Here is a 6,211-nt window from a genome sequence, read left to right as displayed (position 1 = left end):
TCCTCCCCCCTGCTTGCTTCCTCATCTGCCAATTCCCCCCTCCTCCCCGTCTACTTCTCCTGGGCAATCCAGAGAGGCAGCGCTGAAGTCCCAGCAAACAATACTGCGAGTGGGCAAGTTGAGAAGGCGGGCTTGCTTTGTCTCTCCTGTGGGAGATGCACTCTGCCTGCTGGACGGGTGAAGGGCAGGGGGTGTTGGCACTGATGTCCCCCATGAAGCAGAGGAGGGTGAAGCATCTCATGGTCATTTTTGGGTAAAATTATCTTTTCCAAACAACTCACCTAAGAATCAGGAAAGAGTTTGTATTTGCATTGATTCAAATTACATTTGTAGAAGTATAATAAAAGTAATTAAAAGTAATAAAAGCAAAAAGACAAAAAGACAATAAACTCTATCAAAATGCCCCCACCCATTTTTCCCCCATGTTGTTGTTTAGTCGTTTACTCGTGTCCGACTCTTCGTGACCCCATGGACCATAGCACGCCAGGCACTCCTGTCTTGCACTGCCTCCCGTAGTTTGGTCAAACTCATGTTCGTAGCTTCGAGAACACTGTCCAACCACCTTGTCCTCTGACGTCCCCTTCTCCTAGTGCCCTCAATCTTTCCCAACATCAGGGTCTTTTCCAAGGATTCTTCTCTTCTCATGAGGTGGCCAAAGTATTGGAGCCTCAGCTTCACGATCTGTCCTTCCAGGGAGCACTCAGGGCTGATTTCCTTAAGAATTGATAGGTTTGATCTTCTTGCAATCCATGGGACTCTCAAGAGTCTCCTCCAGCACCATAATTCAAAAGCATCAATTCTTCGGCGATCAGCCTTCTTTATGGTCCAGCTCTCACTTCCATACATCACTACTGGGAAAACCATAGCTTTAACTATACGGACCTTTGTCGGCAAGGTGATGTCTCTGCTTTTTAAGATGCTGTCTAGGTTTGTCATTGCTTTTCTCCCAAGAAGCAGGCGTCTTTTAATTTCGTGACTGCTGTCACCATCTGCAGTGATCAAGGAGCCCAAGAAAGTAAAATCTCTCACTGCCTCCATTTCTTCCCCTTCTATTTGCCAGGAGGTGATGGGACCAATGGCCATGATCTTGGTTTTTTTGATGTTGAGCTTCAGACCATATTTTGCGCTCTCCTCTTTCACCCTCATTAAAAGGTTCTTTAATTCCTCCTCGCTTTCTGCCATCAAGGTTGTGTCATTTTCCCCCATAGTGCTCTGCTTTATTAATACTACTGTATGAATAGAAGGAGGGACCCAGGTGGCGCTGTGGTTAAACCACTGAGCCTAGGGCTTGCTGATCAGAAGGTTGGCGGTTCAAATCCCTGTGACGGGGTGAGCTCCCGTTGCTTGGTCCCAGCTCCTGCCAACCTAGCAGTTCGAAAGCACATCAAAATGCAAGTAGATAAATAGGAACCGCTACAGCGGGAAGGTAAACGGCGTGTACCATGTGCTACTCTGGTTTGCCAGAAGCGGCTTTGTCATGCTGGCCACATGACCTGGAAGCTATACGCCGGCTCCCTCGGCCAATAATGCGAGATGAGCGCGCAACCCCAGAGTCGGTCACGACTGGACCTAATGGTCAGGGGTCCCTTTACCTTTACCTTTATGAATAGAAGACTGGGTCATTATTCATCTCTGTGAATTTTTATTTGGCCTTTTTCTGGAAAAAGATGTTTTTGCTTTGGAATTATTGGTTAACCCGAGAAACAGTGTTGCTCAGATAGAATGAACAAGGAATTGCAAAGTCTTTTTACAATTGAACACAAATTATTTTGACCAACTTGCAACAAGCTGCGAAAATTTCAGAGGCGCTCCTGCTGCATTGTTGTTTTGATCAAGCAAGCACAGCTGGGTGCTGCAGTTTTTACTTATATTTATAATATTGCTTACAACATGTCAACACGCATGGAGGTACAGAATGTAACCCCCATGCAAAACGAGGATTGGCTGTATATAGCTTTTTGTCGTATTCCCTTTCCCCCCTTTCTTCGGATATAAAAAATTTAATTTATAAATTATCTCTCCAAAATGTATTCTCACAAATCATGTGCTCAGAAGAGAAAAGTTAGGAAGAATGAAAAAGGGGTCAACAAACACTCAACCCAACAAACTGGATTAAGTGCAACTTCTAAAAACAACCACCACCTTTTCATTGAACTCACCTATAGAATTGGAGCAAGAAGAAACTGTTGGAAACCTCATCCCCAAACAAGGAGCAGTTTATTTGGGTAATCATGCAAAGTATTCTGATGGAGGGGAAGATGCAGAAAATGGAAATGGAAAACAGAAGTAAGCAGGCATACAGACGCATGTGGAAGTGAATTTGAAAGATGAGAGGGCTAATCGTAATGCAGGCTTTGACATTGGAGGAGCTATAACTGAGTTTCCATCTCAAAAGGAAATAGAAATGTATATTACATCCAGGACAGGAGTTGACATCATCTTAGAATTGTCAATAAAAGCTGAAGCTGTAAAATGGTACAAGCTTTTAAAGCACATCATTGATGTTGTACTCTTCTTAGGAGAACGTGGTCTATTACCGGTATTTTCTGGTTCATCCCATCGAATTGGTAATCCAAGCAATGGAATTTTTTTAGGACTCATTGAACTGCTCTCCAGGTGGGACTTCAGGAACATGTACTAAGTGTAGAGGAGTCCACAGAAAAGGATTGAGTGGTTTCAAGTTCATTATCTGACCTCTGACTCACAAAATGAATTTATTACAGAATGCTCAAATCTTGTGAAAAACAACAACATATTTTGCTCGAGAGGTAATCTGCAAAGTAAAGGGTAAAGGGACCCCTGACCATTAGGTCCAGTTGCGGACGACTCTAGGGTTGTGGCGCTCATCTCGCTTTACTGGCCGAGGGAGCCGGCGTACAGCTTCCAGGTCATGTGGCCAGCATGATTAAGCCGCTTCTGGTGAACCAGAGCAGCGCAAAGAAACACCGTTTATCTTCCTGCCGGAGCGGTACCTATTTACCTACTTGCACTTTGACATGCTTTCGAACTGCTAGGATGGCAGGAGCAGGATTTGAACTGCCAACCTTCTGATCGGCAAGGCCTAGGCTCTGTGGTTTAACCTACAGCGCCACCCGCATCCCTAAGAAATCTGCAAAGTACTTTGCAGTAATTTCTTCCCATATGGAACAAACAACATTTCTTCTGAGATATGCACTTTTAAAACAAATGCTGTATTAGATTCCAGAACGATTTATCAGCTTTGCAGACTGTGGCAATGAAAAAGGGGAAGAAATTGCTCAGTTTACCGGTAACTGACACATTGAAAGAACATGCTATTCCTTCTCAATGACTGCAAAACTCAAGCCTACAATAATGGAACAAATATGGCAGGAAAATACAATGGCTCACAAGCAAAAATACAAGAACAATGCTGAACAGAACAGTGCTCATACAGAAAGTATATGTTTTACATTTTGGTGTACAATGTTATAGCTGTCTGCTTCAGTGGTGTTAAGCAGTTGGCAGGAAAAAACTGATTTCTTGTGGAAATATCTCACCTAAAAAGTGATGTGGAGAGAAAAGCTTTATCTTCCTCAGAGCAATATCCTGCTGACCTTAATGATGGGGATTATGGAAAATAAATGCAACATTCACCCTCAGCAAATAAAGCAAATTTTGTAAATGCACATTAGATCTGTTGAATTGGTTAACTGAGTACAGACTTGGTGATCTGTTTCCAAATGTCTGTGCTAACTTAAGAATACTATTAACAATTCCAGCAACAGTAGCTTCTGGAGCAAACTTCAGTTAATTAATAATTATTTAAGGTCTACAATGCCTAAAGGACGTCTTGTGGATTTGGCCAGGCTAAGTATTGAATCAAACATTGCCAAGAACAATTAATTTTTGTGCTGTGATTTGAATTTTTCCTCAAGAACGGCCTAAAAAGCTGCTTGTTTAAAAAGTAAATAATAAGTTTTTCTACCTTTTTAAATTTTATTTTACTAATACTAATGCCTTTTGATGATTTGATCTGCATTGCAGTATAAAAAGATGATTCAACGTGAATTATTTTTCCTTATCTGTGTTGTAGCATAAACAAATATATTCATATCAAATGTGGTTTCTTATCTCTGACCTTATTTTATTTTTGTTTATCTATTTTTATCATGGAGCATGCATAAGAGCATAAGGCCTTAAATTCAGAAAGTTAACAGAGAGCTCTGCTGCAACTTTCTCTTGTCTTCTGTACCCTTTTTGACCTTACAGTCTGCAGCTCATGGCATAAAACCCGTGTGGATAAAAACAGGAAGACCACTGGAGAAGACCCTCCTCCATGAATGTGTCTAATCCTCTTTTAAAGACATCCAAGTTGCGTTGACCATCTCTGCCTCCTGTGGGTGGGAGTTCCATAGGTTAAATCTGTGCTGTGTGACGAAGTCCTTTCTTTTATCTGTCCTGAATCTTCCAACATGCAGCTTCTTCTTCTTTTTTAGTCAGGAACTTCTCTTTTTTGCCAAATTTTCGCTTTGTCCCACGAAAGTTTTTAATGCCAGACATTGTGTCAGTTGCAAATCTGACAACTCCGGGAGTTGTTGAGCTGTCACTGGAAACATGAAATGTGTGGTTTGCTTTGTTTTTGTATCGCCACATATTTTACAATGTTGACTTTTTGTTATGGACGACGGCCAAGACTAATAAATGAAACTAACAATGGATGGGGGGGCTTGCCAACTTTTTTGCCCTCGCACAGTTCCTCTGCTTAGGACAGGTGCACAGCAGATCATGGGCAACATCTCCACACTGGCTATTGCTATGCCCAGCTGCGCCTCTATCTGGTTAGGGATAGCCTAGCTTCTGTTGTCTATCCTCTGGTAACCTCTAGGTTACATTACTGCAGCACATTATATGTGGGGCTGCATCTGAAGACGGTTCGGAAACTTCAGCTGGTGCAGAATTCAGCAACTAGGTTGCTCACTGGGGCAAGACAGTTTACCCTGTTTCTCCTAAAATAAGACATACCCATAAAATAAGCCATAGCAGGATTTCTAAGCATTTGCGCAATATAAGCCATACCCCGAAAATAAGACATAGTGATAGGCGCAGTTCTGGAGGGCGCCAAGGAAGAGGCAAGGCTGGACGCATAATAAAAAATAAGACATCCCCTGAAAATAAGCCACTGTGTTTTTTTTTTTTTAAGGAAAAATAAATATAAGACGGTGTCTTATTTTCGGAGAAACACGGTAAGTATATAACATCAATCCTGGCCTGGCTGCACTGGCTGCCAATGAGTTTACGAGCCCAATTCAAAGTGCTGGTTTTGACCTATAAAGACCCATGCGGACCCTGTGATCATCATCTGAGACCTTGCTGGATCAGGCCAATGGCCCATTTAGTCCAACCTCCTCATGGTGGGTGACCAGAATGCCCTTGATGGGAAGCCCACAAGCAGGACCCGGTCACAAGAGCAACACTCTTTCCTCCTGCATTTTGCAGCAACTGGGATTCAGAATCTTTACGGACTCCACCTGTGGCAGGCAGAGCATTGGCAAAGAGATTTCGGTAGCTCTGCATAGCTGCCAAGTTTTCCCTTTTCTCGCGAGGAAGCCTATTCAGCATAAGGGAAAATCCCTTTAAAAAAGGGATAACTTGGCAGCTATGTAGCTCTGGGGCAGCAGAGCTCTATGGAAACAAAGGTGACATCACAAAAGAAAGGAGGAGAAATGGATAGGAGTGATCCTCCTTCTTCCACAACAACCGCACCCTTTCCTTTTACAAGGCTCCCGTCACAAGAGAGGAGTCTGCCCTGCTGGCTAATGATGTTTTTAGGCACCTTGGTGTGTTCTACAAATGTCAACCTCAGGGAGGTGCCCCGAAAGTGGGCCCTGAGGCCATGTTGCTGAACAGACTTCTTGCTCCAAAACAGGCCTTTCCAGAGCCCAAGAGAAAAGATATTGCTGGACAGAGAGACATGATGCTGGCAACCCTTCAAGGGTTGGACTTCTGAGTAAACAGGTAGGAAGGGGCTGCCCACTTGAAAACCCATGCCAGATGGCCACCCAACCAACCTCTGCTTTAAAACCTCCAGTGAAGGAGAGTCTACCACCTTCCGAGGGAGTCCGTTCCACTGTTGAGCACCTCTTACTGTCAGAAAGTTCTTTTTGATGTTCAGATGGAATCTCCTTTCTTGTACAGTGGTACCTCTACTTACGAATAACTCTACTTACGAATGTTTCTACTTGCGAACGGA

This window comes from Zootoca vivipara, chromosome Z, assembly GCF_963506605.1.
Source record: "Zootoca vivipara chromosome Z, rZooViv1.1, whole genome shotgun sequence".
Taxonomy (NCBI): domain Eukaryota; kingdom Metazoa; phylum Chordata; class Lepidosauria; order Squamata; family Lacertidae; genus Zootoca; species Zootoca vivipara.
The sequence above is the reverse complement of the archived record's forward strand: the minus strand, read 5'-3'. Positions refer to the sequence as shown.